Below are 12,483 nucleotides of genomic sequence, written 5' to 3' on the forward strand. Positions count from 1 at the left end.
GTGTATTTTTAAAAAAAAGTGCGCTTGTAATGCCCTGTACACACGGTCGGACATTGATCAGACATTCCGACAACAAAATCCATGGATTTTTTCCGACGGATGTTGGCTCAAACTTGTTTTGCATACACACGGTCACAAAAAGTTGTCGGAAAATCCGATCAGTCTGAACGCGGTGATGTAAAACACTTATGTCGGGACTATAAAGGGGGCAGTAGCCAATAGCTTTTGTCTCTTAATTTATTCTGAGCATGCGTGGCACTTTGTGCATCGGATTTGTGTACACATGATCGGAACTTCCAACAACGGATTTTGTTGTCAGAAAATTTTATAGCAAGCTCTCAAACTTTGTGTGTTGGAAATTCCGATGGAAAATGTGTGATGGAGCCCACACAGGGTCGGAATTTCCGACAACAAGGTCCTATCACACATTTTCCGTCGGAAAATCCGACCGTGTGTACAGGGCATAAGACCACTGCACATATACGGTGTAACAAAGTATTGCAATGACCGCCATTTTATTCTCTAGGGTGTAAGAAAAAATATATATAATGTTTGGGGGTTCTAAGTAATTTTCTAGCAAAAAAAAAAAAATATTTTAACTTGTAAACATTGAGTCTGAAAAATAGGCTCAGTCCTTAAGTGGTTAAACTAGCATTAAATATCATCCCCAGATTTTTCAATTTAGACTCAGTTTAGTGACACTGGTAATATTATATCTCTTCCTCCTGCTGTCTCCCCCTACCATCATTCTTTCTGTACTGCAGCACAACTGGGCTGCTCCTTGGGCTTATTTCCCCCACTCCAGGCTGAATGGTGTTTTAGAGAGGATTGTAAGAGGTTTATATCAGGTCAAAATCAGGTACTTACTCTGCTTGAATTTAGAAAAATACATTGAATGATATATTAAGGACCAATTCAAACTATTGCACTGTGCTACCATGCATGTTACTGCAACGCATGGCAACTCTCGTCACATGTTAGTGCAATGTAGTGCCCTGAAGTACCTTGCCGATAGACTGTGCTGTTAAAATGCATTGAAGTGCATTGCCAGAATAGGCAGCCCCTTGAAAAGATTGGCTGCCTTATTCCAGAGAACATTATTGGGTGACATTAACAGTTACATAGTAAATCAGCCCAAACTTCTCTCTATGCATGAAATACAATCATACAAATACACCAGAAGGGAAAAAATGAAGTGAAAATAACGTGAAGATGTTATCAGGTTAACTGTACACTGATATCACTAATTAAAAATGCACTGTATTGTATTTAACCACTTCCCACCCATCATATGACATCTTTCAGGATAACTGCCGGCGAGTGCCCGTGGGGGAGCACAGCACGACGATCGGTGGTGCGGTGTGTCAGTCTGACACACACTGCAACACTGATCTTGGTAAAGAGCCTCTGACAGAGGCTCTTTACCACATGATCAGCTGTGTCCAATCACGGCTGATCACAGTGTAAACAGAGCCATTTATCGGCTTTTCCTCACTCGCGTCTGACAGGTGCGAGTAGAAGAGAGCTGATTGGCAGCTCTCCTGACAGGGGGGTCTGCGCTGATTGTTTATAAGCGCAGCCCCCCACAGATGCCCACACTGGACCACCAGGGTTACCGCCAGGACCACCGGGGATGGCCAGCATACATGGATGACCAGGTATGCCCCCCATGGCAATCAGGGATGCCACACAGTGCCCTAAAAGATGCCAATCAGTGCCCAGAAATGGTGCCAGTCAGTGCCCACTACAAATGCCTGCCAGATGTCTCCTCATTAGTGATGCCCAGCAGTGCCACCCATCAGTGTCCATCAGTGCCCACCTATCAGTGTCCATCAGTGCCCACCTGTGCCACCCATCAGTGTTACCCATAAGTACCCATCAGTGCAGCCTTTCTGTGCTGGCTCAGTGCCCACCAGTGCCACCTATGAGTGCCCATCAGTGCTGCATACCAGTGCCACCTATCAGTGCCCATCAATGCCGCCTATCAGTGCCAATTAGTCCCACCTCATCAGTCCCCATCAGTGATGCCTTGTCAGTGCAGCCTTTATTAGTGTCCACCAGTGAAGGAGAAAACTTATTTACAACATTTTATAACAGAAACAAAGAAACTTTTGTTTCTACACTTTTTTTTTTTATTGGTTGCGCAAAAAATAAAAACTCCAGCAGTGATCAAATACCATCAAAAGAAAGCTCTATTTGTGGTACAGTGTAGCATGATTGCGCATTTGTCATTCAAAGTGCGACAGCACTGAAAGCTAAAAATTGGCCTGGGTAGGAAGGGGCGAAAGTGCCTGGTACTGAAGTGGTTAAAGAAGCTTCCCAGGTGCAAACTCATACATGCAATGCTTAATTACATCTAGCGTGAGCAATTAAGTCCACAAATCAGAGTTTAGGCTGAAATTCAAGTATAACTACATGCACAGCATAATTTTAAAGATGAACTCAGGCTTTGTTAGGAGAAACAAACCAACTAAGTTATGTTTATGCATGCTGAGTAGGGATGAGCCGAACACCCCCCGGTTCGGTTCGCATCAGAACCTGCGAACGGACCGAAAATTCGCACGAACGTTAGAAACCCCATTGACGTCTATGGGACTCGAACGTTCGAAATCAAAAGTGCTAATTTTAAAGGCTAATTTGCATGGTATTGTCCTAAAAAGGGTTTGGGGACCCGGGTCCTGCCCCAGGGGACATGTAACAATGCAAAAAAAACTTTTAAAAACTGACGTTTTTTCGGGAGCAGTGATTTTAATGATGTTAAAGTAAAAAAAAAAAAGTTAAATATTCCTTTAAATATCATACCTGGGGGTGTCTATAGTATGCCTGTAAAGTGGCGCGTGTTTCCCGTGTTTAGAACAGTCCCTGCACAAAATGTCATTTTTAAAGGAAAAAATCTAATTTAAAACTGCTTGCGGGTTTAATGTAATGTCGGATCCTGGCAATATGGATGAAAATCAGTGAGACAAATGGCATGGGTACCCCCCAGTCCATTACCAGGCCCTTTGGGTCTTGTATGGATATTAAGGGGAACCCGCACCCAAATTAAAATAAGGAAAGGTGTGGGGCCACCAGGCCCTATATACTCTGAACAGCAGTATACAGGCGGTGCAAACAAGACAGGGACTGTAGGTTTGTTGTTAAGTAGAATCTGTTTGTAATTTTGAACAGGTACATTTTTAACGTGTTTAGCTCCAGCCAAAAAATCTTTTTTAAGCTTTTTGGAAAACATAGGGAAGGGTTATCACCCCTGTGACATTTGTTTTGCTGTCTGTCCTCCTCTTCAGAAGATTTCACCTCACTTTTTGTCCCAATGACAAATGTTTTTTGAAAATTTGGGTTTTTTTGTGAAACAAGGATTGGAAAGCATTAGTGGAAAGGAGAAATGTTTTTCCCATATTAACTCTTACAGGAGAGAATTTCCCTTCCCAGGGGTAGATTTCATCTCACTTCCTGTTGTTTCCTTCCGTTTGCAAGTAGGAGTCGTTTGTAAGTTAGATGTTTGAAAGTAGGGGCCTGCCCTATATACTCAGCAGAAATTTGGGCCTTAGGTGTTGTTGTGGCCACAACACTGTAAGCCCTCACAGGGCCCTGCTGTGAAATATTAGATCAAGAATTGTAATTACATGCCCCTGTTGACCAGGGGCAGAAAAATTGGGCCTTTGGTGCCGGTGGTGGTGCTGGTGCCACAACACTGTAAGTCCTCACTCGCTCTTGGTGGGCGCAGAAATGGGCCCTGCTGTGAAATATTAGATCAAGAATTGTAATTACATGCCCCTGTTGAACAATCGCAGAAAAATTGGGCCTTTGGTGGTGGTGGTGATGCTGGTGCTGGTGCCACAACACTGTAAGTCCTCACTCGCTCTTGGTGTGCGCAGAAATAGGCCCAGCTGTGAAATATTAGATCAAGAATTGTAATTACATGCCCCTGTTGAACAAGGGCAGAAAAATTGGGCCTTTGGTAGTGGTGGTGCTGGTGCCACAACACTGTAAGTCCTCACAGACACTCTAGTTGGAACGCAGGAACGAGCCCTGCTGCAAAATATTGCATCAAAAATTGTAATTACACGCCCCTGTTAAACAGGGGCTGAAAAATTGGGCCTTAGGCACTGGTGCTGGTGCCACAACACTGCAACCCCTCACAGATACTCTAGTTGGAACGCAGAAACAAGCCCTGCTGCAAAGTATTGCATCAAAAATTGTAACTACACGCCCTTGTTAAACAGGGGCTGAAAAATTGGGCCTTAGGCATTGGTGCTGGTGCCACAACACTGCAACCCCTCACAGATACTCTAGTTGTAACGCAGAAACGAGCCCTGCTGCAAAGTATTGCATCAAAAATTGTAATTACACACTCCTGTTAAACAGGGGCTGAAAAATTGGGCCTTAGGCATTGGTGGTGGCGCCCCGAACCAAAAACGTTCTTACAAGCTATCAGCGTGATCATTGAGGAGGAAGAGGATAATTACTCAGGGATAGTCACTCAGCATCAGCATAGGCAGTCTTTGAAGGGATCTGAGATTTCAAAAAAAAATATTCGGTTACATCAGCATCAGGTGCTTGGTAGCTGGTGGTGATCCAAGACTGATTCTTTTTTATGAAGGTCAGTCGATCGAACGAGTCGGTGGACAGACGCACCCTGTTATCGGTTACAAAGCCCCCAGCAGCACTGAATATGCGTTCCGAAAGAACGCTGGATGCAGGACAGGCCAGTAGCTCAATGGCATACTGTGCAAGCTCTGGCCAGTGATCATCCTCAAGACCCAGTAACCCAGAGGATTTTCGGTGGGAAAGGTGTCCAAGTCAGATCTTGCCCCTAGGTATTCCTGCACCATGTAAAACAGATGCTGGCGATGGTTGCTGGAACCAATCATACCTTGGGGCTGCGGACCAAAAAATTGTCTGAACGCATCGGTCAGACGGCCACCTTCTCCACCGCTCCTTCTTTGACTGACCGAAGCCTCAGCAACACGTTGTCCATAAACAGCAGTTTGTAACCTCCCAGTCTCTGGGAATGCGTTGCACAGACCTTTCTGCAAGGCCTCCCGAAGATGTTTCATCCTCTGCTCCCTCTGCGATGGCAAGATAAGGTCCGCAACCTTACCCTTGTAACGTGGATCAAGGAGGGTTGCCAGCCATTATTGGTCCTTCTCCTTGATACCACGAATAGGAGGATCCTTACGCAGGCTTTGCAGGATCAGGGAGGCCATGCAGCGTAGGTTTTCTGAGGCATTCGGTCCGGAGTCCTCTGGGTCACTAAGGACGACATGGTCCGCAGCCACCTCCTCCCAACCACGTACAAGTCCATGTGTTTCTTGGGACTGATCCCTTAAAGACTGCTGCTGATGCTGAGTGCCAGGCGCCATCTCCATACTGACACAATCTTCCTCTTCCTCCTCCTCCTCCTCCTCGTCCTCTTCCTGTGTGCTCGGCGGGCACGCAGGAACACTGTCTGGATAAAGTGGGCCTTGAGAGCTAAGGAAGTCCTCCTCTTCCTGCCTCTGTTCTGCCTCAAGTGCCCTGTCCATTATTCCATGCAGTGTGTGCTCCAACAGGTGGACAAGGGGGACAGTGTCACTGATGCATGCACTGTCACTGCTCACCATGCTCGTGGCCTCCTCAAATGGTGACAGGACAGTGCATGCATCCCTGATCATGGCCCACTGGTGTGGAGAAAAAAAAACAAGCTCCCCTGACCTTGCCCTGGTGCCATAGTCACACAGGTACTCATTGATGGCCCTCTGCTGCGTGTGCAGCCGCTGCAGCATGGCCAAAGTTGAGTTCCACCTGGTGGGCATGTCACAGATTAGGCGGTTCTTGGGCAGGTTAAACTCCATTTGGAGGTCCGCCAGCCGAGCATTGGCATTTTAAGACCGGCGGAAATGCACACAGACTTTCCTGGCCTGCCTCAGGACATCCTGTAAGCCCGGGTACCTGCCCAAGAACAGCTGCACCACCAAGTTAAGGACGTGAGCCAAACAGGGCACATGGGTCATTTGTCCCTGTCGGAGGGCAGAGAGGAGGTTGGTGCCATTGTCGCAAACCACCATTCCTGCCTTAAGTTGGCGTGGCGTCAACCACCTCTGAACCTGCCCCTGCAGAGCTGACAGAACCTCTGCCCCAGTGTGGCTCCTGTCCCCCAAGCACACCAGCTCAAGCACCGCATGGCATCTTTTAGCCCCTTGAACAGCTACGGAGCACCGCTGGTTCCAAGGAAAAAGCACAGGAAGAGGCCATGGTGGAAGAAGAAGAGGAGGGTGTGGAGGAGAGAGATGTGTCACAATCATTAGTAGTGGCATTTTGGAGGCGTGGTGGTGGAACAACCTCCAACACTACTGCACCTTGTCTTGCATCCTTCCCAGCTGCCAGCAGAGTCACCCAATGAGCCGTGAAACTTAGGTAACGTCCCTGTCCATGCCTGCTGAACCATGAGTCAGCGGTAATATACACCTTACCGCTGACCGCCCTGTCCAGGCATGGACATTGCCTTCCACATGCCGGTAGAGAGCCGGAATCGCCTTCCATGAGAAAAAGTGACGTTTGGGTACCTGCCACTGAGGAACCGCACATTCCACAAACTCACGGAAGGGGGCAGAGTCTACCAACTGAAAAGGCAGCAGTTGAAGTGCTAGCAGTTTTGCCAAGCTAGCATTCAACCGCTGGGCATGTGGATGGCTGGAAGCAAACTTCTTTCGGCGGTGCAGCAGCTGGGGCAGGGAAATTTGCCTGGTACAATCTGACGTCGGTGTACCAAAAGCAGATTGCCCACAAGTACTTGGCTGTGACACACCTAATTCTACACCTTCATTCCTCTCAGTGCAGGTCTCAGAGAGGACTGAAGGTATAGTGGGGTTGGAGATCTCAGCTGATGAGGAGCAAGGAGAGGTCCTCTTTGTTCTTTGGTGTGGGTCTTTTAGATACGCTTGCCAACGAACTGCATGGCAGGTCAACATATGTCTGGTCAAGCATGTGGTACCCAAGTGGGAGATGTTTTGGCCACGCGAGATACGCTTGAGACATATGTTGCAAATAGCAGCGGTGCGATCTGATGCACTCATCTCAAAAAAGGCCCACACCAAAGAGCTTTTTGAATAACGCGCAGAGACTGCAGCGCCCTGCACATGTGGAGCTTTGGGGTGTGATGCAGTCAATGTGCTGCCCTTAGGCTGGCCCCTGGAGGGCATCCTGCCTCGTTGGTGATGTGCCGCCTCCTCCTCCTCCTCCTCCTCTCTCCTATCAGGCACCCACGTTGAGTCAGTGACCTCATCATCCCCTCCCTCCTCATCACTGGAGCAAACCTGGCAGTATGCTGCAGCAGGGGGAGCATGACTGCCAAATTGCTGTCCTTCTTGGGCACCCCCTCTGTCCGTGCTCATGTTACTGCCTTCATCGAGCTCAGTATCATCATCAGAGCCTTCCAAACGCTGGGCATCCTCCGGGAGCATGTACCCAACACTGTGGTCAAACAGTTTGAGGGACTCCTCAGGAGGACATGGTGGGGCTAGGGAAGTAGTCACTGATGACATTGAGCCGAGGGAAGAGGCCGCTGCTTTGCCAAAGTACCCTGAGCATGAGTGAGAGAGGATGAGGAGGATGAGGACGGCTTGGTCATCCACTCGACCAAGTCTTCGGCATGTTGCGGCTCAACACGGCCAGCTGCTGAAAAAAAGGCCAAGCGTGTCCCACGGCCACGTGCTGATGAGGATGCACCATCTCCATGACCAGCACTAGACACAAAGCCTGCTTGCCCTCTCTTATTGGCTTGTGACTGTCTGCCTCTCCTTCTTGGCCTTCCAGACATACTAATGGCCTGTAGCTGCACTAAGCTGGGATATATATATATATATATATATATATATATATATATATATATATATATATATACACTGATACTGCAGCTAGCAAAATCAACTGCCTGCCTGTAGTATGTAGAACACCACGAACCTTCTACAGGTAGCTTTAGCTGAACACTGTGCAGAGCTCGCAAAAAACTAACTTGTAGCTTTTTTAGCTGCCTGCGATAGTGATAGGATCAGGAAAACACCACCAACCTTCTACAGGTAGCTTTAGCTGAACACTGTGCAGAGCTCACAAAAAAAAACTTGTAGGTTTAGATGAACACTGTGAGGAGGATGCACCACACTAACTTGTAGTTTTAGCTGAACACTGTGAGCAGGACGCACTACACTAACTTGTAATTTTAGCTGAACACTGTGCAGAGGTCTCACTACACTAACTTGTAGTTTTAGCTGAACACTGTGAGGATGCACTACACTAACTTGTAGTTTTAGCTGAACACTGTGAGGAGGACGCACCACACTAACTTGTAATTTTAGCTGAACACTGTGAGCAGGACGCACTGTACTAACTTGTAGCTTTAGATGAACACTGTACAGAGCTCGCAAAAAAATAACTTGTAGGTTTAGCTGAACACTGTGAGGAGGACGCACCACACTGACTTGTAGTTTTAGCTGAACACTGTGAGCAGGACGCACTGCACTAACTTGTAGCTTTAGATGAACACTGTGCAGAGGTCTCACTACACTAACTTGTAGTTTTAGCTGAACACTTTGAGCAGGACGCACTGCACTAACTTGTAGCTTTAGATGAACACTGTGCAGAGCTCACAAAAAAATGACTTGTAGGTTTAGCTGAACACTGTGAGGAGGACGCACCACACTGACTTGTAGTTTTAGCTGAACACTGTGAGCAGGACGCACTGCACTAACTTGTAGCTTTAGATGAACACTGTGCAGAGGTCTCACTACACTAACTTGTAGTTTTAGCTGAACACTGTGAGGACGCACTAAACTAACTTGTGGTTTTAGCTGAACACTGTGAGGAGGACGCACCACACTAACTTGTAGCTTTAGATGAACACTGTGCAGAGCTCGCAAAATAATAACTTGTAGGTTTAGCTAAACACTGTGAGGAGGATGCACCACACTAACATGTAGTTTTAGCTGAACACTGTGAGCAGGACGCACTGCACTAACTTGTAGCTTTAGAGGAACACTGTGCAGAGGTCTCACTACACTAACTTGTAGTTTTAGCTGAACACTTTGAGCAGGACGCACTACACTAACTTGTAGCTTTAGATGAACACTGTGCAGAGCTCGCAAAAAAATAACTTGTAGGTTTAGCTGAACACTGTGAGGAGGATGCACCACACTAGCATGTAGTTTTAGCTGAACACTGTGAGCAGGACGCACTGCACTAACTTGTAGCTTTAGATGAACACTGTGCAGAGGTCTCACTACACTAACTTGTAGTTTTAGCTGAACACTGTGAGCAGGACGCACTGCACTAACTTGTAGCTTTAGATGAACACTGTGCAGAGGTCTCACTACACTAACTTGTAGTTTTAGCTGAACACTGTGAGCAGGATGCACTACACTAACTTGTAGCTTTAGACGAACACTGTGCAGAGCTCGCAAAAAAATAACTTGTAGGTTTAGCTGAAAACTGTGAGGAAGATGCACCACACTGACATGTAGTTTTAGCTGAACACTGTGAGCAGGACGCACTGCACTAACTTGTAGCTTTAGATGTACACTGTGCAGAGGTCTCACTACACTAACTTGTAGTTTTAGCTGAACACTTTGAGCAGGACGCACTGCACTAACTTGTAGCTTTAGATGAACACTGTGCAGAGCTCACAAAAAAATGACTTGTAGGTTTAGCTGAACACTGTGAGGAGGACGCACCACACTGACTTCTAGTTTTAGCTGAACACTGTGAGCAGGACGCACTGCACTAACTTGTAGCTTTAGATGAACACTGTGCAGAGGTCTCACTACACTAACTTGTAGTTTTAGCTGAACACTGTGAGGACGCACTAAACTAACTTGTGGTTTTAGCTGAACACTGTGAGGAGGACGCACCACACTAACTTGTAGCTTTAGATGAACACTGTGCAGAGCTCGCAAAATAATAACTTGTAGGTTTAGCTAAACACTGTGAGGAGGATGCACCACACTAACATGTAGTTTTAGCTGAACACTGTGAGCAGGACGCACTGCACTAACTTGTAGCTTTAGATGAACACTGTGCAGAGGTCTCACTACACTAACTTGTAGTTTTAGCTGAACACTTTGAGCAGGACGCACTACACTAACTTGTAGCTTTAGATGAACACTGTGCAGAGCTCGCAAAAAAATAACTTGTAGGTTTAGCTGAACACTGTGAGGAGGATGCACCACACTAGCATGTAGTTTTAGCTGAACACTGTGAGCAGGACGCACTGCACTAACTTGTAGCTTTAGATGAACACTGTGCAGAGGTCTCACTACACTAACTTGTAGTTTTAGCTGAACACTGTGAGCAGGACGCACTGCACTAACTTGTAGCTTTAGATGAACACTGTGCAGAGGTCTCACTACACTAACTTGTAGTTTTAGCTGAACACTGTGAGCAGGATGCACTACACTAACTTGTAGCTTTAGACGAACACTGTGCAGAGCTCGCAAAAAAATAACTTGTAGGTTTAGCTGAAAACTGTGAGGAAGATGCACCACACTGACATGTAGTTTTAGCTGAACACTGTGAGCAGGACGCACTGCACTAACTTGTAGCTTTAGATGAACACTGTGCAGAGGTCTCACTACACTAACTTGTAGTTTTAGCTGAACACTGTGAGCAGGATGCACTACACTATCTTGTAGCTTTAGATGAACACTGTGCAGAGCTCGCAAAAAAATAACTTGTAGGTTTAGCTGAACACTGTGAGGAGGACGCACCACACTAACATGTAGTTTTAGCTGAACACTGTGAGCAGGACGCACTGCACTAACTTGTAGCTTCAGATGAACACTGTGCAGAGGTCTCACTACACTAACTTGTAGTTTTAGCTGAACACTGTGAGCAGGACGCACTGCACTAACTTGTAGCTTTAGATGAACACTGTGCAGAGGTCTCACTACACTAACTTGTGGTTTTAGCTGAACACTGTGAGGAGGACGCACCACACTAACTTGTAGCTTTAGATGAACACTGTGCAGAGCTCGCAAAATAATAACTTGTAGGTTTAGCTAAACACTGTGAGGAGGATGCACCACACTAACATGTAGTTTTAGCTGAACACTGTGAGCAGGACGCACTGCACTAACTTGTAGCTTTAGATGAACACTGTGCAGAGGTCTCACTACACTAACTTGTAGTTTTAGCTGAACACTTTGAGCAGGACGCACTACACTAACTTGTAGCTTTAGATGAACACTGTGCAGAGCTCGCAAAAAAATAACTTGTAGGTTTAGCTGAACACTGTGAGGAGGATGCACCACACTAGCATGTAGTTTTAGCTGAACACTGTGAGCAGGACGCACTGCACTAACTTGTAGCTTTAGATGAACACTGTGCAGAGGTCTCACTACACTAACTTGTAGTTTTAGCTGAACACTGTGAGCAGGACGCACTGCACTAACTTGTAGCTTTAGATGAACACTGTGCAGAGGTCTCACTACACTAACTTGTAGTTTTAGCTGAACACTGTGAGCAGGATGCACTACACTAACTTGTAGCTTTAGACGAACACTGTGCAGAGCTCGCAAAAAAATAACTTGTAGGTTTAGCTGAAAACTGTGAGGAAGATGCACCACACTGACATGTAGTTTTAGCTGAACACTGTGAGCAGGACGCACTGCACTAACTTGTAGCTTTAGATGAACACTGTGCAGAGGTCTCACTACACTAACTTGTAGTTTTAGCTGAACACTGTGAGCAGGATGCACTACACTATCTTGTAGCTTTAGATGAACACTGTGCAGAGCTCGCAAAAAAATAACTTGTAGGTTTAGCTGAACACTGTGAGGAGGACGCACCACACTAACATGTAGTTTTAGCTGAACACTGTGAGCAGGACGCACTGCACTAACTTGTAGCTTCAGATGAACACTGTGCAGAGGTCTCACTACACTAACTTGTAGTTTTAGCTGAACACTGTGAGCAGGACGCACTGCACTAACTTGTAGCTTTAGATGAACACTGTGCAGAGGTCTCACTACACTAACTTGTAGTTTTAGCTGAACACTGTGAGCAGGACGCACTACACTAACTTGTAGCTTTAGATGAACACCGTGCAGAGCTCGCAAAAAAATAACTTGTAGGTTTAGCTGAACACTGTGAGGAGGACGCACCACACTAACATGTAGTTTTAGCTGAACACTGTGAGCAGGACGCACTGCACTAACTTGTAGCTTCAGATGAACACTGTGCAGAGGTCTCACTACACTAACTTGTAGTTTTAGCTGAACACTGTGAGCAGGATGCACTACACTAACTTGTAGCTTTAGATGAACACTGTGCAGAGGTCTCACTACACTAACTTGTAGTTTTAGCTGAACACTGTGAGCAGGACGCACTGCACTAACTTGTAGCTTTAGATGAACACTGTGCAGAGGTCTTACTACACTAATTTGTAGTTTTAGCTGAACACTGTGAGCAGGACGCACTGCACTAACTTGTAGCTTTAAATGAACACTGTGCAGA

The sequence above is a fragment of the Aquarana catesbeiana genome, linkage group LG04, assembly GCF_042186555.1.
Source record: "Aquarana catesbeiana isolate 2022-GZ linkage group LG04, ASM4218655v1, whole genome shotgun sequence".
Taxonomy (NCBI): Eukaryota; Metazoa; Chordata; class Amphibia; order Anura; family Ranidae; genus Aquarana; species Aquarana catesbeiana.